A 24,310-nucleotide genomic window follows, 5' to 3' on the forward strand; every position below is an offset into this window, starting at 1 on the left:
TGTATACTACGAAGCGTCTACAACACTTATATTGCTCAGTAATTACCTGCTTTGGCAGGATTTTAGCAATGAAGAGGTATAAGAGACTCCATGGTGTGCTATTATTAATACAGGTAAAAGAATCCAAGAAACAAGGCACTAACACTGACATGTAAGAAACTACACCATGTAAATTTTAACTGTCTGGATTAGGCCTCTTACTTTTACCAGCAACTGCTTGTGCATACTGAAAAGATGCTGCTTACCCACTACTGCAAAGCTCTTCACAATCCAGAAATGGCAGGAGGGAGTTCCGCCTAAAAATGAGGGTAACATTTTCATATGTGACTAGTGAAATTTGTGTGCCTTCACTTACCAGTGTCCCAAACTGTGACACCTGACATGCACCTGACTTCCAGTAGATAGATGGTCGGCTCTGCCTTCTTAGCACTGAAAATGAAATAATGAGGTAGAATGCATTAATTACAAGAATGTGTTTATCCTGTTATTTTTATATTATTCAGGTATTGACAAACCCACGCCTGCTTACAACAATCAAGAGGGTGGGGCATTTACAATACTTTTGCCACATCTTAAGAAAAAACGTGCAAGCTAATTTAAAATGCTTTCTTACGAATACAGATGCAATTCAGTTTTCTAACATCAGCTTGTACTTTACCTCACTATATTATTCAGACATAAGAGATATTATTTCACAGTTATTCAACGTAATTCTGCCATACTGGAAGAGGTGGGAGGAATGAAAGAAGAGCAGGAAAACCACGGGAAGATGCTGAAATCAACCATCACAATGGAATAAAGCACAGGATTGAGAACCTATGGAATAATCGTTGCAACATCCTTGGAGCGTTGGATATGTAAAACCATTGTGAAACACAAATATTGCTCTTTTACTGGAAAAAACCCAAGTACACTTCAGTTTCCATTTTTGTTACAACTATTATTTCTGACCCTTTTTTTAATATGCCATTTGTCAGCATCCCACCTGGAGACATTTCCACACAGAAACATTAGTGCTTCCTAACCATAAGAATAAATGCCATGTGTCTTCTCCTTAAAAACCATAAAGGTCTCATGTTGCATATATTCAAACCTTCACAAACATTATTACACAGGATCAGTGTACACAGTACGCTTTCATGTTGTATTTGATTTCTGCAGCAGAAAGGAGCTTCTCCAAAAAAGTTAGACTACATTTCCACGGGGTTTTTCCAGCACCCGTCAGCACAATCGCCATGCAGCCACCCAAAAGCTGCTGGCCTCACACTGTCGCTTTGTGCGTACCAGCCCGTGAGTCACAGAAATTCTCAGATGAATTTCACATCCATGCGGATGGTACCGTCCGCGAGGTGCAGGGCAGGGGGCCGAGCAGGGCGCGGAGCGTGGCGCAGACCCCAGCGCTATACTCTGCTAGTTCTGCCGGCCGAGCTGTCTCTACGGGAAGCCGGTGTGAAGTCGGCCGTGCTGCCGATGCTGGCCCGGTGAGGGCCTCTCCGCCACGCCTGGGCGAGGATTCCTCCGGCAGCGGGCACCGCCCGGAGCTCCGCCGCATCCCCGCGCGGCGCCGCCGCCTCAAACCCCGCGGCCGGGTCAGGGGGCACTGCCGGCTCGGCCCGTCCGTCCCCGGGCCGCGGGGGTGGCTCCCCGTGTTTACTGCCCCAGCAGGGGCTGCGCGGATGCGCTGCCGCCTCCGGCAACTTCTGGCTCTCCGTGCTTTGGCCTCTGAATGAAACCCGCCCAACTCGGGCGAGTAAGTTACCGGGGGAGCTGTTTGGGGGGCGCCGGGCCGAGCCGAGCCGAGCCCGCACCCCACTACCCCGCGGCGCTGCCCAGGGCAGGCGTAGTTTACTCTCGCAGCGCTGCCCGGGCGGCCAATGGACAGCGGCTGCCCTCGCTGTACCCGGCACGGCTCTGCGCTGCCCCGGGCGGCCCCCGCTCCCTGCCCCGCTCCGGCACCACGGCCGGGGGCTCCGCGAACCCCGCGAGGGGCAGCGCGGCGATCTTTGTGTGAGTGTGTGCGGGGAGTGTGTGCGCCCGCAGCTCCCTCGCGGGCCGCGGGTGTAACGGCGGCGCTGAGTGGCCGGCGGGCCCGTCGCTCAGCGCGCCGGCCAATGGCGGGCCGGCTTATATCGCGGGGAGTGTTGTGGCGCTGCCCGGGTTGCATGGCTCTGTGTGGAGCCGCGTTCCGCGGGCGCCGGGGCGGAGGGGCTGCGCGGCGAGCCGCGTCCGGCCCAGCGGCGCGGTGCGCGCCCCGCCGAGGTGAGTGAGTGCGCCCGCCCGCCGCCCCGCACCGGGCGGGCGGAGACGGGCAGCAGCGGGCAGGGAGGGAGGGATAGAGAGAGAGAGAGAGAGAGGGAGATAGGGGTGCCTTCACCCCACACTTTCCCATCCGCGCCCCAGCGGCGGAGTAGCCCCCCGCGCCCCGCCTGCGGCGCCGGCGGCCGGGAGGGTGGCGCGGAGCTTCCCTTGCCCGGCGCGGCGGCTGCTGCTGCTCCCAGTCACTTTTCCTCCCTCTCTTCAGCCCTGCCTTCGTTTGGAAAGTTTGGGCAGCGGAGGACGGGTGGGTTGGTGCCGCCAGCCCTCCACCCGGCCGGGAGGGCAGAGGTGACCGGGGGTGTTTGACGGGGAGGGGGCGAAGTGGATCGCGGTACAGCGCAGGGCATTTAACACACCAGCGAGCCGAGCCCGAGAGGCGGCGGGGGTAGGCCAGCCAGTGCCAGGCTGCATTTGAAACCAGGCACCTCTCGCCGCCACAGAGAGAGGCAAGAGCAGCGGCGGAGGGAGGAAGGGGAAGGAGGGCGAGGAGGAGGAGGGATGGCCACCGGTCGCCGCTCGGTGCGTGCCTCCGGGAGGACTTGACAGGGAAATCGCGGCAGGCAGAAACGAAACTTCATCCCGAGGGGCGGCGAGGCGCGGGGGAGAGTGCGCGGAGCGGTATCGGCTGCCGCCGGCCTGGGGGGCTCCGCGCCGCCGTCGGCAGAAAGGGCGGTGTGGGATATAAAACCGGAGAGGGGGGAGAAGCTGATCCGGCGGCCGCACGGGGAGCGGGAGGAAAAACCCGGGCGCCGACCCCGACAACAACAGCGGCCGCCGGGCTCGGCCGGAGAGTTGGGCTGTGCGTTTTCCGGTAGTCATCGGCGATGCACCCGGGGCGGCGGCGGCCCCGGTGGGCAGCGGGGGGGGGGCGGGCGGGCGGCCCTGCCGGAGTTTGGCGTGGATGTGGGATTATGTTGTGTCAATAAGTTTAAGGTGGAGAGGGAGAAAGGGAGGGAGGGAGGGAGGCGGGCGGGGGCCAGGGGGAGGCGGCGGCAGGCCTCGGCCGCGCGAAGTCCTATTTCTGAAGGTAAGTTGTGACATTGGGTGGTCGCGATGACAGAAAACTTGGCGAGGGGCGCCCTGGGGAGGGGGCGGCCGCCTCGGTAGGGGCTCTGACGGCCGCCAGGAGCCGGATGGGTGCTCGGCTGTTATTTGCTGCTGCGAGATCGGGTCGCTGGTAAATTACAGAAAGCAGCCCTCCTCCTCCTCCTCCTCCTCCCCCCCCCCCCGCTCCCCGCCAGCCGCTTCGCTCTTCCTCCTCTCGGGTTTATTTGCAATGTATGAAACTTGCATGGCTGTGAGGAGAGCCGATCCAGTGTGGGTTTGCGAGGAGGAGGAGGAGGAGGACGAGGAAGGAAGGGTTGGAGGCAGGGGAAGGGAGGCAGTCGCGTTAATCCCGGGCGCCGCACGGCAGCAGGTTTGCGTTAGGAATATCGGTGGCAGCCCGCTGCTGCCGCTGAATGAGGAAGGTAAAACGAAGCGATGCGAGAGCCGCCGAGGCGACATGCACGGCGGCGGGGCGAGAGGCACCGGCAGGCGGCTGCCCGCCCCCTCCCTCCCTGCCTGCTGCCTCCTCCCTCCCTCCCCGCCGGGGCGGGGAAGGACCGTGCCCGGGTCTCCCCCGCTCGCCGCCAGCCGAGCCGGGGGGCCGCGGGGTTTTAACCGTGTGCGGGGCGGATTCGCCACTTTTTCCAGGGGAGGCCCGCGGTTAAAAGTTTTCTGCGGAGGTGAGTGTGTGCGGGGAGGCCGGGGCGCCGCCAGGCCGGGGGTGGTCACTCGGGCCTGGGGCGCCGAAACCATTGCCCGTCCTGCTGGTGACACGTCCAAGTCCCGCAGCCCGGCGGGGCGGCGGAGGGGCCCGGCTCGGCCGCTGGGGCAGGGACGGGGTGCCGGTCTCCATGTGGCTCTCCCGGCGGCGGCACCTCCTCCTCGGTGGCAGCGGCGGCGGCAGCAGCGGGATCATCGCCCGGGCCCGCGGGGAGGAGGAGGGGAGCAGCAGGGAGGTGTTTGCTGCCAGCCTGCCTCGCCGGAGCCCGCCGGGAGGGCAGCTGGGAGGGCCGGGGAGCCCCCCGCGCCCCCTCCCCGCGCCGCCGCCCCTTCCCTGCGCACCCGCCCGCCCCCAAAGGTGTTGTGGAGACTTTTCCCCCGGGAGGGTGAGATTTATGCGCTGCATTATTGCTCCTCTCCTCCCCCCTCAAAGCAAGATGGACTCTCTCTTCTCTCTCTCTCTCTCTCTCACTCACTCACTCACTCTCTCTCTCTCGCTCTCTCCCCCTCTCCCTGTGTCTTGTCAGCCTTCAAGATCGACATTTTGTAACTAGGATGCAAACTTGATGGTGACCGGGGGCGGGGGGCGCGGGGGGGAGACGGGAAAACCCTGGGTCACGGCGGTCTTTCTCCATATTTAATACCTTTTCTTTCCACCCCACCCCGGAGCCCGGATTCCGGTGGCCCTACACTTTGCACGGGCGGGGTGGGCGGCGGGCGGGCGGCGGCTGCGAGCGCCGCTCCCCCCGCGTTGGCCGGGGGTCTGTCCCCGCGGGCTGCGGTGGCCGAGGGGCGGCCGGGCGGCCGGGGCTCCCCGGGCGGCTCCGCTGGGCTCTGCCGGGGGGAAAACGGGCTTTACCTGGAACTGTGCTCCAGCCTCGCAGCCTGCCGTCCGTCCCTCTCGTCTGTCTGTCTGTCTGTCTGTCTCCGCGGGTGGATCTCGTACCTGCGGTCTGGCGGCACATTCGTGTTGTTAATTTTTGCATTGTTTGGCTTATCCACGCGCGGGGATTGATCGCTCACTTGTGTAAGTTCCCGGGGTTCATTGTTACGTATGCCTCCTTGCAGATGGTGGTCAACTTTCTGCCTTTTATTTTGATAATATGTGCGAGTATCTCTCTGTGTGCATGTAAATAATTACATGATGCATCCCTGTGTGTACGTATATGTGTCTGTGTGAGCGCATAAACATGCATCCTTGTGTTCGAGAGGCAGAGGAAAAATAACCCACCCTGCTGATGCACACTCAGATAATTTGCTCCATTTGCCCACTCCTAATGCCCTTTAAAGACACGATGCATCTTTTCCTTGCTCCTTACCGATCCCTGCGACTGTCATCTTATTTTATTGACAACTTAGCTGGGGTGGGAGTGAGGAGGAAGCAAGTTTCAAGTTTTGGGATCTTTCCTCTTGTTGACGTTGTGGTGAGTTACAATATTGTAAAATCATGGTATGCTGATGATGTGCCTTTATTTGATACTTTATAGGTCACTATCACATGACAAAGGCTTTGGGACAGCTTCATCTTCGTCTGTCTGTAATTTCCATTTGCCTTCCTGGGTAAGTATGTAAACTGTACACATGGAAAAAGAACTCTATTGCTGTTGACAAGATAGAGGTCCTCATGCTGCCACTTTTTGTGTGGAAGATGCTTTTTTGGGTTTTAGTGCTTCAGAAAACACATCTTCTCTGGGTGCTCATAGCAGTTGCTAGATTACAAAGTTTATATGTAGGGGTGCATCCAAATAACCGGGGAATTAAAAGGCTGTGCATATTCAGAGTTCTCTTCACTTGTTTTTTTTTCTTCTTTTTTTTTTTTTTTCCCTTATACTTTGTTTTGTAAAGATAGCTGATTGACTTAGGGCACAAGTTTGAAACCAGAGTAACGTTAGAATATGCCAAGTGCAATACACAGATCAAAAATTTCATGAACATGTAAAGTCCTTTTAAAATTCAGTGGTAGAAAAGTCCCAAAATATAAACAGGATAGGTAATTAGAAAACTCTGGAGGTCAAGAATCAGTGAGAAGTTTAGCGGAACTGTAATGCTACTGCAACAGGAGTTGGTTCAGTTTTAACGCATAAACTGAGAGCTAATTAGAATTCCTTCCATACTCTTTCTGTGGTAGTGTTTTTTCTTTTGGCATTGATTAATGCAGGTACCAATCAATTTGAAAGATGAATCTTAGTGACTAATTTACTAGTGTTCCTAAGCTTTTGGGTACACAACAACTATTTTTTTTGTCTGTATGCTGGGAAAAGTGTTGACACCATTTGAAGGGTTTGACACCTTTTACGCTGAAGTAGAAGTTTAAAAAGAGGTTCTAAATTTTTGGGGTCACATTCATAGATGACATAAAATGAGTGGCATCTGGAGCTTTTCTCATATGATCGTCCATGGTGGCACTGAACTGCATTTGGTCCAAAATGGGGAAGTGGGAGGTAGCATTTCTTTTTGGTACTATTGTGTACGTAGTTAAAAACAAGACAAGACATGTATTTGGGGGCTTACATGGGGTAAGGTTACTGCTCATAAGTGCAAATGATTAATAACATACTCTTGACCTTTTCCAGGCAGTGTATAGCAGACATAGGATAAGTGATGGTCCCAAACGTGCTGACTTGAAGGGGGCTGTTGGGAGCAGCTGTTCTGGTCTGATATTATGACCACAAAGCTAGTCCTAAGGCTGGGATAACCACAGTGGGAAGTTGGTTTGAAGGGAGGATTCTGCAGCTCTCCAGTTCCTGCAGATTTACACCCAAATTTCAGGCATACGGATTTTGTGTGCAGTGAGGTTGGTATGTGTAGGTTTAAGAGTATAAACACCAAATTCAGTTACTGAAATTCTTTGACAGACTAGCTGCATGGGAGAATATTGCTTTTGGTTTTATAGCATTACTGACAAGGATTGTGTTCTGTGTAGAGTAATTGGTGCAACAATTTTTTCCAAGTAAAGACGCATTTGGAAATTCAAAAACTGGCAGATAGGCTTCAAAATGTTGTTCAGGGCTGAATACAAATGTACTGATTTCTGAACTTAATTTTCTGTATTTTTAGGTAAGAGTCAGATTAGAGTGCTGTGAGCGCTAAGGACTTCTTTGGTTTTTGGAGTAATAGTAAAGGGTACTGAATGAGAGTAGCTCACGAACCTTGCTTCAGGTAGCTTCTTCAGCCATTATCTCATTTTAGTTTTATGTGATGAAGTCTTTTGGATGCATGGAATGTTGATCCTGGAAGTGAAGTGGTGATCGTAATCTTCCCATGCTGTAAGAGGAGTGGACCTTGAATTTGTGCATAATGCTAAATGTAATTCTTGCCTGATGTTGAACTGACTTGATAAAAGAAAAGAAGGATAGGGTATCTTTTTGACGAAAGAGACATAATAGAAGCTTTAGAGGAAGAAAAGAAATACATTTCCTCAAAGCTTAAAAAAGGCAATAAAAATAATGTGCTTAGTGAAGGTGAGAGCAGAGATTTCATTAGATTTGTCTATGACTAGAAACCTCCATTTACTTTAGGGAGCTTTTATTTTGGTAAAAGGGAAGATTTCTTTTATTATACAGTTCTCACTAAAGTAACTGTTCATGAATGGATTTTAGTAATTCAGTCTTGACGTTCAGGAAAGACACCTGAGTTCTGGTCTTGCTTAACAAATGCCAGTGCAGTGGTGGTGTATCACAAGCTGGAAGGTGAAGCTGCTTAGAAGTGGCCTTGTGAATGCTTCAAAAATTGGCCCATGGTCTCAAAAGTTCATTGCATACTACTGTCCCTCTTGGCACAGCAAGCTGATAAACCATGTCAAGCAGACACATAATTTATCAGAAACGTGACTGGTTTCCGCGTTGAGGTAAAGTCAGAACATTTAAGAAGCTTGCCCTCGATGCTTTGGAGTTTTTGGGCACTGCTTGCTGTAAGCTCATTGCCTGCAAAACTTCCATTGGCTTCAGCAAGAGGTTTATTTAGGAAAGGAGTGTAGGAGTGGTGAGGATGGAGAGGAATTTGACCATGTTTATTTTCCCGTTCAAGGAAGAAAACCTTTCTCTTTCATAGCTGTTGTGTGAATAATTAAAGATATTAAATGTCAGTTTTCTACATAAAATATCAGAGGTAATTGTGCAATTATTTTCTAGCTAACGTTTTTCCTGTTCATCCAGAATGATCTTAATACACTTTGTTCGTAAATTAGTGGTTCCGTAGCTTGTGATCCTGTAAGCATGTGAATATCTTTAAGCAGATGACAAGTCTTGTTAAATTCACTTATAGAATTGCTCGCATTCAGACCTTAAAGTTTTTCCAGGTTGCTGCCACTCGTGGTCTGCGGGCTGAGGATGCACATTGTCTCTGCAGCTTAGCCAACATGGCGTGAGGCAGGGCAGTCTTCTGGCGTAGGCCTGGGAGGAGAGTGGTTTGAGGAGAGGAAATTTTCGCCAAGTGAGCTGGGGAGAGTTACTCTTCCATCACATGTGTTGGTAGGAGAGGTGCCAGTAAGGTAGACGAGACCTGTGGTGTGCAAGGCTCTGCTGTGATGTGAAGGTTGTAAGTGCACCTGCAGTGAAATTTGGGCACCTGCAAGGTGAGACGCTGCCTCTCTTCCAACGGTACGTGGCTTTCAGGCCTCCCTTTTTATCTGAAGGCTGTTCCTTGGTAGCAGAAGGTACTGTAAATTAAAACTGGAACCAAACCGAAATTTTGGTTTTAATTTTGAGTGTGTCACAGGCTGTCTCTGAGCTCTGGCAAGTGATGTAGTCAAAACCAGAGGCCACTTTCCAAATTTTGGACCCAAGCTGGACTTTCAGTGCCCTGTTGGCACTGTCGTGGGGGTAGCCTGCTGCAGCTGCTGGTGGAGTCAGCAGCACTGCTGTGGCCTGCTGGTGGCTTCCAGGGTCTTTACTCTTATAAGCACAGCCAGATGTCCCTTTGCCACCTGCAAATGGAGACTAACGGTACTTCCCTGTATCATTAGATCATATGGTGCCTATATATTGGGACAGTTTTCTTGAGTGAATTAAGTTTGTTTTAAAGCAGTACAGTTACTGTTTTACCTTACTGTAAACTTAATTTATGTTTTCTTTATTACTTAGGAGTCTATAAAACTGGACTGAAATCATCTATGTATTTCAAAATATTCCCGAGAAGAAATAGGAAAAGGTCGGCCTTCTGACTTCTGTAGTATTAAGTTTATTTCTTTTCCTTCTACCATGTTTCCCCCTTTCCTGGGGTATCATTGCCAGAAGCTTTTGCATCCTGTTTTATGTCAGAAGATTATTAGGGCTTACTTCCTTTTTATTATTTTGTTTTTATTTTTTCAAGATCAGTGATGATACAGTGTTTCTGAGAGCAATGGGATGAGGGTGGTATTAGTGGACCATGTGAATTTTGCAAAAGACTCCTGTTGTCCCCCTTCTTAATAGTTTCAGAAGGGATAAAACCTGAACCAGCATAAGGATTACTCCAACTTTAAGAATGGCTCGGTGGGCTGCTGTTGGATTGCATTGCTTGAAAAAGAAAAAAGCACATGCTATTCTCTCAATTATAATTATGTTATTAATAATTGGCAGTTCTAGGCATTGTCTTACTCATGTGCTTTCTGTCTTGTCTGGCGAAGTACATAAGCCGTACTGTAATCACACACCTCAAAACCAGGAACAATCATTTTTGTCCCTGTTTTAGGCATCAGATACAAAGCTGTGAAAGAGCGTAGGCTTGCCTGCAGTCACTTAGCAGGGAATGGAATAAAATCCACATTTGACTTCCCAGTTTTGTGTCCCTCCCCTTGGTGTATGCTGCTGCTCTGAGGCTTTCCTGGTGAATGCCTGTCTTGAGATGTGAATAGCCTTGTTCAGTTCTGTGCCAGTTGGGCGTTTTTTGCTAATACTCAACTTTGATTCATAAAGCTGCTTTAAAAAACCAAAATCCCACCTTCAGAATAGTATGAAGTTACTGACTTGCAACTTATATTTATTGACAGGAGAGTCTAAAGTAGGAGGAGAGCTTACTTAAGAGTTTTTGCCTGTAAACATGGTATTTAAGCTTCTGTGTTCGTTGCACTATTTATTACTCTTACACTTATTTAATACTAACTTCATGAAGTTGGCAAAAGGAAGAGAATGGTTTTTCATTGCGAAGTTCTCAAGATATGATTCGTGTGAAATAGTTCTTCACAATTAAATTATTTTTTGTATTCATAATTTAGTGCGAAATCAACTAATTTTCTTATGAAACATAGAATTGACAGAAGCATCTACTTTGGCACTCTGGCAGTATTGTGACAAATAGGGTAACTTACTTATTGAACTTTTACTGCAGTAAACATGCAAGATTTTCAGATTTGCTGTTCACTGGTGTCTTGTTACTGAAAATAAAATTTTAATGTAAAAATTGGAGTTGTAGTTGAGGAGTAAAGTGTACTTTACTCAATGTCTGAGTGTAGACCAAATTGTAGTATTCTCACAATTATAGCAGCATTTTATTTTTAATATTTAGAAATTAATTGCATAAAAGATGAATCGACAAAGAGGAAAAGCATGGTTTTGACGCTTTCCAGTATTGGTGCCTTTTCCTTTATAGCACACAAATGCATAATGTAATAGCGAGTCCTTATGAGCATGGACAATTCAGCATGTGAAACTAAGCTAGCTTCAGGCGTATCTGAGCACAAAGAAAGCTAGTACAACAAAATTTCAATTTTTAGCGAGGGGAAGGAAAGTTAACAGGATTTTATGAGACTACACTAAGAAAATCAGTTGCTTAGGAAGCATAGAATTTTTATTGTCAGAAATCTTCCATGTGGGTGTTTCTGTGTTAGAGATTTTATAAAATGTAGCAAATGCTGAAAATAAGAAGCAGCATTTTATTGACCCTTAATGTTACAGAGCCTCATTCAGCAAAGATAAAAATAATTCAGTGGACTTGCACAACACGGGATCTATGGAACTTAATGCAAGTGGAAGCTCTCTTGACAAGAAGCTTATGAAGTCCTGCCTATGCCTCCCCTTTCTGAGGGGAAGTGGGAAGGTGTCTTGCCTCTGCCTGTTTGGTGTGTTCTGCTTGGGGGGGGTTATTATTTATTTATTGTTTTTTCTTTCTGAAAGGCAATATGCATGTAGCAAACTGTTGAGGAATCTACTTTGAGATGTTGTGAAACCACACGTACTGCGTTCCTGGCTGTGGGGTCCCTCTCCTCTTATGCAGGTGTAGCAACAGGAAAGTTTCTGCTATCCGTGCTCTCAGGAAGGGCTTTATCCTGCACTTCTGAAACCCAGAGTTCCCCATGGCAGGGTTGCATGCACACATTAAGGGCCTTCCCCTTAGTACTGTTAATGGGGACTGAGCTGACCTGTTGCAGGATTCAAGGAAGACTGAAGCCTGGTCCTGGGCCTCCGGTGAGCTGGGTCGAGGATTGGTGACTGCACTGTGCTCCTGAGCGTCAGGCAGTACTTTACTGCTCTTGGGTTGGTGGCTTTCAACCAGTACGTTTCAGTTCTTTCCCCAGTATGTTTTTTCTGCTGGCTATGAAAGGACTTTTAAGCTTATGTCACGTCAGAAGTTGTCTCTTTTTGTTTTTTCATTTGTATCCCGGTCCTACACAATCAAGAGTTATCCAGCAATGGCAGTGGGGAAGGCATGTCACATGATAACAGTTAGGATTATATCTCTTGCAGTAGCATAGTATGTCTTCCCTCTGCAGCCTGTGCATTCTTTTATGAAGCAAATAATCCTAGTTTTTTTGTTTCGTTATGTGAGAGAATGCGTTTTCCTGTGGTTGTCAAAGCAGTATTTAGGAGAGAGACATCATGAAAAATTTGGAGATGAAGCTGGATAGAGAAAACGGGGTGAAAATGGTAGGAGTGAAGGAGAACTTGAATTCTTACCTCATTTTATCCTCTTCAGGGTGAAGTAACTCTGTGAAAGTCAGTGGAGCTGAAATGCTAGGATGTTCTGCATTAAAATTTATCTGTGGAAGTTGGAAGGAAGTTGCTCTTTTTTGTCAGGTTGATGAAAAAGGCATTTTTGTGGTTGGCCATGTTTTGGTTTACTTTCCGCCAGTGGTCTTTGAGCCACATCATGTCTACATTTAACTGCAGTTAGCAACATCATGCTGTTTTTTTTTTTTTTTTTTTTTTTAAACTGTATGGGGGAAGTACAGGAAAATCACTTTGTCTTGTCCTAAAATCTGAAGAGCTCAATCCTGCAGTTAGAACTGTGCAATTGGATTCCTGAACAAAAAGCCAGAACCAGAGCTGCATCAGCAATGTGCACCCCTTTGCAGGTCTGCTGCCTGAAGTTCCTGGTGGCCTTTAATTCCTCAGGAAACCTGCAGATTTCACATTATTCTTAATTATTGATGTTCAGATAGTCCTGCTAGGATCAGGCACCTGTTGTACTCTGCACTCAACGCACAAGCTTATAGGCTGTCCCTGACCTGATGATGAGCAATGTAGGAAGAGCTGGGAATAGAGAGAAAGAGATTGCTGAAACATGCAGAGTTCACATAATTGTGAAGAGGGTGGAAGAGCATGAAGTGTGAGAATGCCATTTGGTGGATGATAAGCCATTTTGTTTGAGTATATTTGCTTCCCAATTTGGCTATCTGGGTAGTAAAGGAAAGCATTCTCATGTACTGCAAATCAGTGATCGAAGATGATAGATTTTGAAAGAAGTAACATTTTCACCTCCACTTCATTTTCTGGCTTTAGATGTTCTTCCTCTTTGCAAAAGGTTTCTTTATATCCTAATATCATCTTAAATAGTGTAAACTTTTTTGCTGGGTCCAGTTCTAATCAGTGAGTGTTCCAAGTTGTTAGTTTCAGGGTTTACCTCTTATCTGAATATGTGAGTGATTCTTTTTCATATTTAAGTAAAGTGTCTTTATTTGTATTTCTTCCCTCTAATTTGTTTGAGATTCTCTTTCGTACATTGTGTTAAACATCAGTCATCAAGTGCTCATAATGTATTTTGAAACAAGTACACAAAATTGCAGCATGATCCAGCACTGATTACAGAACTATAGCATATGAATTAATAAGAAAATAAAAATAGCATAATTAATTTCCAGCTGCTTTTAGAGAAACAGAGGTGTTTATAGGGAGAAATTTGGTGTCTGCAAAATGAAGAATGGCAAAACTGGTAGCAAATGTATTAATGCAAGCAATTATTCACAATTTACTTCCTCTGTTGTATTGATTAACATTGTGTTCCAGTGTTGAAAGAGTAAGCAGAAGCTCCAGTGCCATTCTTTTAAAACTGTTTGACTAAATAAAAAGCATGAGTGTCAAAAGTCCAGCAAGGGAAGGCAGTTTTTAACTTTATTTCTTAGTATAGAAAATCTTAAATAAGGGAAGTAGATTACACATAGCTGAATGTAATGGTTGAACGTGTCCATTTCCCATTACTATGAGAAAGATATTCCCATCAATATGAGAGAGAATTGCCTCTGTGTGTGTGTGTGTGTAAAATAATCTTTTAAGTATTTCCCTTGGTAGTAAATCAGTATTTTCCTTACATCTCTTATATGTGCTTACTTGTGCTCCCCTCAGCTCTGTGTACCAAGGCAGCATAAAGTCTATGGGTAAAAGTGACCTCGGCAAAATCTTGCACTGTGATGGCCCTCCCCACACTTTGGTCCATCAGTTTCCTTTGGAGGAAGCAGTTGAATGGATCTGGACACTCAGTTGCAGGTTTTGAAATGTCCGCTTAGTTCACCCTTAGTCGGGGTTGGCCTATTGTTCAGGTGGGAGCTCCAAACAAAGGTTTGGGCCTGCAAAGTCTTCCTGGTTTTTAATCAGCAGAGGAAGATCCTGCCCTCCTGAGAGACACGTCTAGAGGAAGCGGATTATTTATTTATATAGTGAAGTGGACTCTCGAGGATGTCCCTGTCGAGCTTTCTGTTTTGCTGCGCTGTGTGGTGATGGGGCCAAAGTAAGTGAGAGGATGCTGGGGTGTGAGGAGGGAAGCACCTGAGAAAACTGGCCAGATGCTGTGTTTTGTGTAAGAACTGTCTGCTGTTTCTCACTACAAATGATCTAGTTTCTGTGTGCTGTCTTGCTCTCCTGGATGGACCCACAAGGCTGCATTTGAAGTTTACTGTTATTCTTTGCAGAAAGAGAGAAATCAAAACAGGAGGTGAGTCTGTCATCACAGACATCCTCACGCAGTGGGTTACAGGAGAGAAGGGCACAGTTCAGGTCCTCCAGCGAGGACAGTCTGTGTTCTCTTATTCAAGGATCCTAGAGGGGGAAAAAAAATCTTTGTGAGTGGGGGATGGTGTTTTGTGGAGCACTAACAGGCTTTGCAGAGATTGAGCAGGGCTGAAGGATAGCGTGGGGGCAGGCACGCTGGAAGGAGGGAGGGTTTTATGCCTCTTATTCCTGGCCCTTGTGAGCCCCTCTGTGTGTTCACTAGTGTGTCTGCTGCCTTGACATTCCAGTTATCCCTACTGAACTGATTTAAATCATGATTTTGGTCAATAAACACTTGGTTTAAATTGATGCTTGTAATCTCATTTTGCTTTGGTATTTTTGTTTGTTTTTTTTCAGAAGCAATCTCTATTGGTAGACAGCCGTTAAAATATGTTGCTAAATATAGCCTTTACACTACATTTGGCACTACTTTTTGGTAGTTCAGAGCATGCACTAAATGCCTGCACACTTTCTAAGTGATTACAGGACTTACATGCATTGGTTTAGATTGTGACTGTTAAAAGTTTTTATTTAGGACATGACAAATGATGCTTTTTTTTTTTTTAATTGTGGCCTTTAAAAATGTCATATTTATTAAAGCCACACTCATGTACAAACACACATGTACACACAAGTAAATGCAAATAGAGTTTACACTTAGAGATCAGTAAAGTATAATCCCTAATATGGTAACCCATTCTGCTTAACCAAATGCAAACTTTTTAGAGCTAATAGAATTCAAACTTCTCTGCTTTGTTTTCTCAGATGAGAAGGAAAACAAATGATCTTGCTTTTCCAATTCCCACTTAGTTTCTCAGCTTTACAGCAAACACCACTAAGTGACTTAATGGAGCAAAGACTCTGCAAGGGCAGTGAAAGGTGCTACTTTCAGGTAACTTAGTTCTAAACCTAATACTTGTTCTTGGTACCTCAGTGAAGACTTACCTGTTGAGTATTTGAACTTTGTTTACAGTTTTGACATCAAACATTTGCAGTTTATTTTAATTTAATATAAATTATGTAATATTACAGTAGAATTTAACATTGTTTTGTAATAATTTAAAGGCAAATTGCAATTAGGTATTTTTATTAAAATAAATTTAGCAACAATAACCTGAAATTTGAATATAATTTCTTTGTTCAGAAGGAGTTTGCATGTAACTGTATCTATTTCTGTGAACCTGAATATATATTTTTAGATTACTTCATTATCTATTATCCAGAGTACTTCATTATCTATTATCCAGAGTTTCTGTTTGTAATAGCAGAAGCCTTGGGCAGTATCTTCCGCCATAAAGGAACGTAGAGTAGCTCACTAGGTAACACTGTGGCCATATTAACCTTTTTGTGTGGGAGCTAGAGCCCCCTGTAGCTTCTGAAACATATATAGATGTAAAGGATGTTAAGATGAACAGATACCTGTCTGTTTACACAGATACGTACTTAATATTAAAAAACCTAGTTATTTTAAAATTGTTGTTGCAAGCTTTCCTTTAGAGTAAGTGGCGTGTGATTGTGACTTTAATTTGCGCTCTCAGTACGTGAGAGTGAGTATACTTTACAACATCCAGGGAGGAATCTAGCAGTACTGGTGACCAGAAACCGAAAAGTGAAACCAAGTTGTTGCTAGATGATTCATGTATAACTAAGTTATTAGATAGGGGAAAAAAAATTAAAAAAAAAAATAAATTGGTAAATATGCCATAGCAAGTCTGTGGGCTGACATGGGTAAAGAATTCTAACCCCCACCCTACCAAAATATTTAATAGCATCTGAGCAGTCAAAGAGCTTGATAACATGTATTGACTCTACAGCTCCAAGGGGGTTTTCTGCAGCAGGGGAACTGTGTAGCAGTTTCTGTGATCAGTAAGGAATGCAGAGTTAGACCTCAGGTAGTAGAAGGGTTGTGCTCAGAAATGTAGAGTGTCTCTGAGGCCTGGTGACACAGTTATACAAGCTACTCATGTATTGCTATTTTGCCTGCTGCCTGCCAAAGGAGGAGTTACATACTTCAAGATGTGGTTTTATGGCCCCTCTCTGGGGCAAACAGGTTTCATGATCTTTTGTCTTTGTCTTGTTTTTCCGTATTCTTTTGTATCAAAGTGTAGGGTATTCACTACATAAAGTTTCAGCAGTTACTGAGGTCTTGTATAACTAAATATATAAAGATAAGATTAGAAAGCTAAATAAAAATTAGAAGAAAATAGAAGCAAAGGCTATTGCAGGTCCCAAATGTTTAAAACAGTCGATTTTTATAAAGAATGAAAAGAAAACCTTCCTTAAAAAATTGAAATTAAAAGATTACTGAGTGCTACCTACTCTTAAGAGAACAAGCCAATGTAAGATGAATCACTTAACCTGAAAGGGTCGTAATTTTCGTTTTCATGTACATTTGGTACAAGATCAGTAAGAAAATATAGTAGTCACATATTTAGGCAACTTTTTGGATAGAAGCTGTTTGTTGCTGAAGCATTCATGTTTTTAGCTGCCCTAAAACAACCAGCTCTTGTTTAACGTTAAGTGTTTAAACAGAATGCTTTGCTTCTCCCCCTCTGCTGTGCTCCTGTGACACCACACCTGGAGTACTGCATCCAGCTCTGGGGTCCCCAACATAAGAAGGACATGGACCTGTTGGAGCAAGTCCAGAGGAGGGCCGGGAAGTTGATCAGAGGGCTGGAGCATCTCTCCTATCAGGACAGACTGAGAGAGTCGGGATTGTTCAGCCCAGAGAAGAAACTGCTCTAGGAAGAATTTACAGCAGCTTTTCAGTGCCTCAGGGAGCCTGCCGGAGAGCTGGAGAGGGACTTTTTACAAGGGCATGTAGTGATGGGACAAGAGGAAATGGGTTCAAACTGAAAGAAAGTAAGTTTAGCTTAGATATTAGGAAGAAATTCTTTGTGATGGTAACTGCGCATTGTGATTGTCCCATCCCTGGAAGTGTTCAGGGCCTGATTGGATGGGGCTTTGAGCAACATGGTCTAGTGAAAGACATCCCTGCCCACGGCAAAGACACCTGGAGGCTGGAACTAGGTGATCTTTTAGGTCCCTTCCAACCTAAACCATTCTATGATTTTATAATGCAACAAATTATTGTAGTTACTGCATTTCCATAGGATTGAATTATTCTTGTTCTAATTTGCTTCTTTCCCCCCCCCACACACACACTCCCTCTTAGACATGTGAAATGTTGAGGCTTTCCTTCCTTTCAGAAAATAAGTATTTGAGCCAAGGTTTTCTCTGGACAATTCATATCTTTGATGGTGTTCTGTCTGAGATCTCAGAGAAACCTGTTACTTAGCATGTGCTAAGCAGTGTTTTCCTGCTAGGTTACATTGAAATGGGCTACTGGTCAAGCTAAAAGATCTGGATGTAAAATTCGTTTTGGTCTGAAATCAGAGTTGATAAGAGCTTGTGCAGTTCCACTGAGGCTGCTGAACAGAATTTGGCTGCGTTAGTCACAGGGATTGTGGCAAAACCAGCTAGAAGCAGTGTGTGTTTAAAACATTACCGAAACTACATGAGTAACACTTGATTGGAAGAATGTCCCTCACTCCTTTTCTTTTTCTTCCTTTTTTTTTTTTTTTTTATTTGTTTGTTTGTTTGTTTGTTTGGGGGGAGGTGGTGGTGGTGTCTCATCACTGCAAATAAAACTCACTTTTTTCCTTTTCTTTAAAGAGTTAGATAGATCAACTCAGTGAAATAATCCACCAACAGTCCATGTTTAGATGATGGGTGGTCTCTTTTTTTCAAACAGTAATATACTTAGGAACTTAAAAAATTGGATCGTCACAACCAGAAGCATTTCTGCTAGTGCTGAACCAAACTAGTGTCTCTGCTAAGCAGTCTGCTCTCCTGGCAGCTCTAGGCATGCATAGAGGGAGTGGGAAGGCAGGTGCCCTGTCTTAGCCTGAGGACTCTGAATTTGTACATAAGATAAACTGCAGGGGAATGTCCTTTGCAAAGCATAGATACTGTGCACTGTCTGCAAAACAGACTTCACCACTTCTCCAAGTATGGCTTCTCCCACCCACCCAAAAGTGAAGGGGGCAGTTAACCATCTATGTGATTCCCCCACCTCCCATCCAGAGAAGAGCTGCTGTCTTCCCAGGAGCTGTGCCCCATTAGGTCTAATCACTGGCATGCTCAATAGAGTGGGAATTTTGCTATAGACTTCAGTGGAAATAAATTCTGACTTCATGAATCTCATTGAGGATCATCTGTACTTTACCTGTATAATGATACTACTGATTGGTGTGAATTTTCCTGTTTTACAAATGTAGCTAAAAGTATGTGGTTACCTTAGAGTAAAGGTACAGTGTGCCACTGCAACCTTTTCAACTGTGGAGACCAAATAAGGCCGTAAAATCCTTTTCACAAAGATGTGTGTGCATTTAGGTAAGTTTACTTTTTAGCCTTTCAAGGTATGCTCTTATAATTGGAGTAGAAGTGAAGTGCACACACACAAAAAAATCACTTGCTGTGTATAGACTTGTGTCCTGGTGCTGCAGTACTTGGTCCAACTGTCTTCTAGTGTAGCTGAAGCAAGACTATTTTCTAAGGTAGACAAATTCATAGAATAATGCAAAAAAAAAATTATACTTTAATGGTGCAAGGAGTGAACTTCTTGAAATATGACCTGGGGCACACACAGTGCTCTATCTAGTACAATTTACTATTTAGGCTCAAATATATTCAGAGGAATGAAGGAAAATACATTCCAAGTTTGCAGTTATATTTTAATGACCAAATGAAAGGTTAGTGCTTCCTTCAAGGATTTTGGCAAAGGGTGAAAATTGTGCCATATGGAACAAGGTAAAAAAAAAAACAAACCCCCTGGCTAGTGCTGAAGTTTTTGCCATTAACTTGCTTCGTGCGTTTGGGTAGATTGCTGCCTCTTTCTTGCTCTGTTTCTTCATTTGCAAACTTGGGATAGTGATGGCTTCTTTCTTTGTAAAGTGTTGTGCAGTCTGAAAGAAAAATTTAGTAGTGAGTAGCAGGGCAGAAAGTCGAGAAAAGTCCAGATTATTTGTGGGGGTTTTGTTGTGTTTTGTTTTTGGTTTTGGTTTTTTTTACTATGGGTTGGCCCTATCATAGGGTAAAGTGGCAGTTACATTAATTGTGGTGGTGATGTAATACTTGGGGAAAATTTTACACTGTTTTGGTTGTTTATGAAGATCTAGAAAAAGATGCCTGCTTCTTTCTCTGGAGAGATGGACTTCAGATTGACTATTAGAATTTTGTTCTAATGGAGTCAAAACAATTCACTTTCTAAACAGATACATAAACAAAGTTTATGTGTGTACTGTAGAACACAGGTGTTGTTGTCATTTATATATTACATATTTTGTTAAACAACCTATTGTTAGGGTGTAATAATGCTTTGCTCTTCTGTTGTGTACTTTTACAGGCATCAACTAACTACATTTTACAAATATTTCAGAACCAGTGCTACCTGCCCCCGTTTTGCAGATTGCAGAGTAGACCCAGGGATGTTCAGGTAAGACCAGAAAACTGGTGGCAGAATAAAGTACAGAATTTGTGAACTTCCTGGCAGTTTCTACATGACTGTTAAAGTTACTACACCAGCTACCTCTTTGTTACTAAAGCATCTGCTTTGTGTATGTGCACATTACTTTCTCCATATTGGTAGGTGAAAAAAAAATATGATGAGCTCTTGTCTATTGACTTCAGGCTCACTGGTTAAGTAATTGTGAACTTACATACTTGTGAAGTGTGTTAACATCCAGGTTCAATTCGGAATTCTTCATCTACATTTAAGAGCTTGTGCTGCATGATGGAAAAAATAACCTTGCAGGTCAGAGCTTTTGGGCCTGGGGTTTTGTTCTTCCAACCCAGAGTCTCTTCTTAACTCGATGCTGTGTGAATATTGCCCTCTATTCTTCCTAATTATCTGAAAGTGACTTTTGCAAGGATGCATGGGCATGTTTTGTATGTGGCCTGAGATGTGTGAAGGTGATAGAAACATTTTTATGCTTGTTCCAAGAACAAGATAAAAAGTCCTGTTGCTCAGAAGGACTTTGTAAGTCAGGCTTGGTCTGTACCTATGTATTTCAGTGTGCTCAGTTCAGCTTTCTATCCAGAGCTTCTTGCTCTAAGGGTTAGCCTGGAAGGAGGTTGGCATTGTGGCAGTGTGGGGTTTTGTGGGGTACTTTGTAGTTCAGGTCCCAAGTTTGAACATGTAGTTTTGTACTAGATCAGTAACGAGGAATTCTAATGACTATCTTTCAAAGCAGATTAGACTGAGAATCCATGCATCTTGTGCTTTCATTTCTCAGGCTAGTACAGTCCAGAACTGTGGACTTTTTGTGTCAACCTAGGGTTTTAAACATGTGCTGCTTTCTCTGGTACACAGTCTTGAGCATTCCAGAACTTGATTTCACAGAAAACTCTTTAATATCTTGTTCACCTTCTGATTTTAAATCACCCATCTGTGTGGTGTACTGTGAAATAAAATTATAAGAAACTAAGAAGATAATAGGTAAAAATCTGTAGATCCTAAGGAAGTTATCCCCCATCCTTGCTCTACAGTTCCAGTCAGCACTATCTGCTGACCCTTCTTTAAAAGCTGACAAACTTGCATCCTTAGGACTGAGTTTTTCCTGTGTTGGGCTTATATCTTTAAGACAGGGGCTCTGTAGGGTTTTCATCTGAGGGAGATGAGAAAGAATTGCTAAAATAAAAATATCCTAAAGGAAGAACAAAACAACCAAAAACCAAATTCTAAACTAACCTCAAGAAAACAAAAAAATAGGAAAATGGCCTATAGATTTTTAAGGAGCTTGGCCTGAAGAATGCTGGTCCTGCTTGTCACCCAAAGAATTGATTTTTATTTCACAAATACAAAAGTTTTTTGTTCAGTTCATTTTTAAGAATTGTGCTTCAGTTGTGCAGAGGACAAAGATCTTTATATACTTGATTATTTTAGTGCCCGGTCCTGCAATGCCCCTGTCACACAGTCTCCCTGAGCTATTGCAGTTGCAGGATTGAAACCCTACATGCAGCTAATCTTACAGGGACCTGATCCTGCTCTGGGGCCTTTTTGGCACAGATCCTTGGGCACGTGCACAGTTCTGGGTAAGCTGTTGTGGCTTGGCATCAATGAAACAATGGTGAAGATGGATCTGATTGTGTATTCTGGTTCATGAAGCAGGGAGGTTTCTCTTGGAAATCTGATACTGCTGGTTACATACAGAAGTTTGTAAATTCTGCGAACGGAGTGATTTCTTAGAGGTGTTTCTCAAGAAATAAGACATTCAGAACTTTCATCTTTTCTCCTAAAAATGTAAGGCTAAACAGGTGACAGTGAAAGGAGGTCAATAAGAATATAGATAAAATAAAAAACAGAAGGAGTAAATGGCCCAATAATATTTATTTTGTTTTGGGGTTTTTGTTTGTTTTTAAATACTTCTTCCTACAGTTAATACATGAATACAATAATCAATTTGTGTAATTTCTTGGAAAGTTCCCTCAATAAAAGTTTGCAAAAGTCAAATAAAGTTTTTGTAGAAAAATAAATATTCTGAGAAAAAGTAAAACAAATCTTACCCTGGCACTTAGGGAGTAGGTTTCAGATGGGAACCATACTCAGGCCATGTCGTGACACTTCCTTGACCTGGACCAGATGTTTCTGTCTCCTTGAAGAACTCACAACTTTAGGCAAAGTTAATGCTGGTCAGTTTTGGTTGCTGGACAACGGTGAGAACTGAAAATCATCAGGTATTTTTCATTCTGCTGCTCCTTGGGAGTTCTGTTTTTTCAGGTCCAACTACGTCACACTTACCAAGAAGGGGTTGTCTACTTAGGGTATGAAAAGTGTGTTTGTACTTCCACTGGTTTCAAAGTATCCTGAAGAATAAGGTACTAGCTTGGCTCCCTGGTACTGCCGTTAGACCGCTATGTGCATGTAGGCAAGCAGAAACACTGCAGAATGTAGGATTAGTAGAGAGACAAAATGAAAATAAGAGGATATGGCTAGATATGATTCACTTGCATCACAGGGGAGTTTTATGTAGTATCCTAGTATTTTCTTCTTGTGCTTTATGGTGTTATTGAGACCTGCAGTGAGTATTGGATTTGATATATTCTGTTGCTAGAGCATGCTATTTCTTTTTTCCTGTAGCCAAGGACTGAAGGTGGCCCTTAGATACATGTCTGCAATTACAGGTGATCTGTAGCAGGGAAAAGTCTGAACCAAATAGCTCTGGATAAGGAAGTGTGTGTATTCCTAATACTTAGGGGGAGGTAAGAGAATAGTGGTACCTGGCATGTCCTGTCCTTGCAAGGTGCTGGCTGTGTTGGGATAGGCAGAGTGTGCCTTACAGTTCTGATTCCCTGAACATCCAGGTTGATGACTCTCTTCTAGAGCTCCTTGCTACTTTTTCTTTGTGGCTTTCCTGTAGCGGAGATTGGGATGGGTCAGGACAGCTGTGAGGAGCATTTTGGTATCTTCCAGACAGTCAGGACACAGACACACCTCAGTCTGGGAGAGATTCTCAGTACTGGAGCTGAGGTGTGGTCAGAGATTGTCATGGATACCTGAACTTTGCCTTGTAAGTTAATTGTGTGGCCTATTAGGACTGTATGAATATGTAGGTGGTGATAAGGAGTTTTGTGAGGGGGAATATGATGGCTGTCAGAGACAACCTCCCTTGTGAAGTTACCAGGGAAGCTTGTGAGATCATGAAACTTTTTATTTAAGAACATGTAGTTTCTGTCCCTCAGATGCACTGTGCCAACTTGATTCATAGCCTGACATTGTCATTGTTTCAGTCTTGAGCAAAAATTCAATTTGTTTGTGCATTGAAAAAGACATTCACGATGTATTTCCTTTGGCTGTGAATCTGTAATTGTTGTTCTTGGGTTTATTTATCATCTACTAGGGCCTTTACTAGAGGTGATTTGTTCCTGTTTTGAGTCTGGCAGTTTTTCCTTTAGCAGGAGGAAGTTCCAAAGAGTTAAGTTTCATACAGTTGGCATCAAGTATGCAGTGCAGTAGATCTCCAGCAAGTTCACTGAAGCAGTTGTGGGATGTTGAGGGGGGAAGAAATGCTCCTCACTAACTGTTCTTGCTTTCTGGGCACCTGTAACAAATCATTTGGCACCAAGAATAGAAAGCAGTAGTTTCATTGAGGCTGTTGATCAGGTTCATGGAGTCACATCATCTTCAGTCCTCTTTGCTTTTTCATTTTTGAGATTTGAAGCAACAGAGGTTTTTGCTTAAATAAAGAGGACCTCATTCCTTCTCACTGATTGCTGCTGCTCTTGTCTTTTCCACCTCCATGAAGTAGGTATGATGAGTTACCTGTCTGAGGGGTAGCAGACAACATGTAAGACACAAGGAGGAAGATTCAGGCATCTTTACTGTCTTGTTACTGTGGTGGTAAAGTTTTTCCATTCCAATGGCCTTATTCTTCTTTGGAGAACTTCACTCATTCATTAAGTCGGCCACGTATAGTAGAAGTGAAGGGGGTTGAGGAGAGGAAAAACGTAAGATATAAAATTACAATTAAAAAGTAAACACATGGAATCAGATCTTTTGTGAGAACTAGGCATGTTATCACAATATTAAAAGTTAAACATATGCATAATTCCTTATGAGACTGAGATTAGTATTTGGTTACAAAACTGCACCTGACTGCAAAGATTTTTAGTCTAAATTTGTATTACTTCTGTGTAGAATCTGTGTCAAGTATGTGAAATTTACTAGGAGTGACAAGTATTTGATCAGAGTGTTATTTTAAACTTAGATACATCAGCTTCCAAAACTTAGGATTCTTGACAGGTATTTAAATATTTAAAACACCCTCCATAAGACTGTGAAATACAGCAATTCAACTATATAAACAATGCTAGGGATAATGAACTAGAAAATATTCAAAATGGCATACCCTCTCCATAAATATTTCTCTCTTATTTTAACATTCACCGGGGTGAATCACAAGGAAAGTAAATCTTGAATGTTTATTTGTTTTAACTCACTAGCTTACTGATACAAACTTTCAGGGAAATCCGTGAAGTCCCACAAGGTG

General features: G+C 44.2%; 1 protein-coding gene across 19 annotated transcripts in view; it reads left to right on the top strand.

The window, feature by feature from the left end:
- The first annotated feature begins 2,219 nt into the window (after nucleotides 1-2,219).
- BBX (BBX, HMG-box containing) overlaps nucleotides 2,220-24,310 on the top strand; it is a 140,935-nt gene continuing 118,844 nt past the window's right edge. For 3 of the 19 annotated variants that reach the window (XM_027883204.1, XM_027883207.1, XM_027883208.1), the window contains exons 1-3: nucleotides 3,231-3,249; nucleotides 5,571-5,643; nucleotides 19,669-19,758. The gene's annotated coding sequence lies outside the window, so the exon portion shown is untranslated. The other 16 variants (XM_027883224.1, XM_027883225.1, XM_027883213.1 and 13 more) reach the window with 16 other exon arrangements.

This window comes from Empidonax traillii, unplaced genomic scaffold, assembly GCF_003031625.1.
Source record: "Empidonax traillii isolate 1590-97213 ecotype Southwest subspecies unplaced genomic scaffold, ASM303162v1 scaffold121:size1714817, whole genome shotgun sequence".
Classification (NCBI taxonomy): domain Eukaryota; kingdom Metazoa; phylum Chordata; class Aves; order Passeriformes; family Tyrannidae; genus Empidonax; species Empidonax traillii.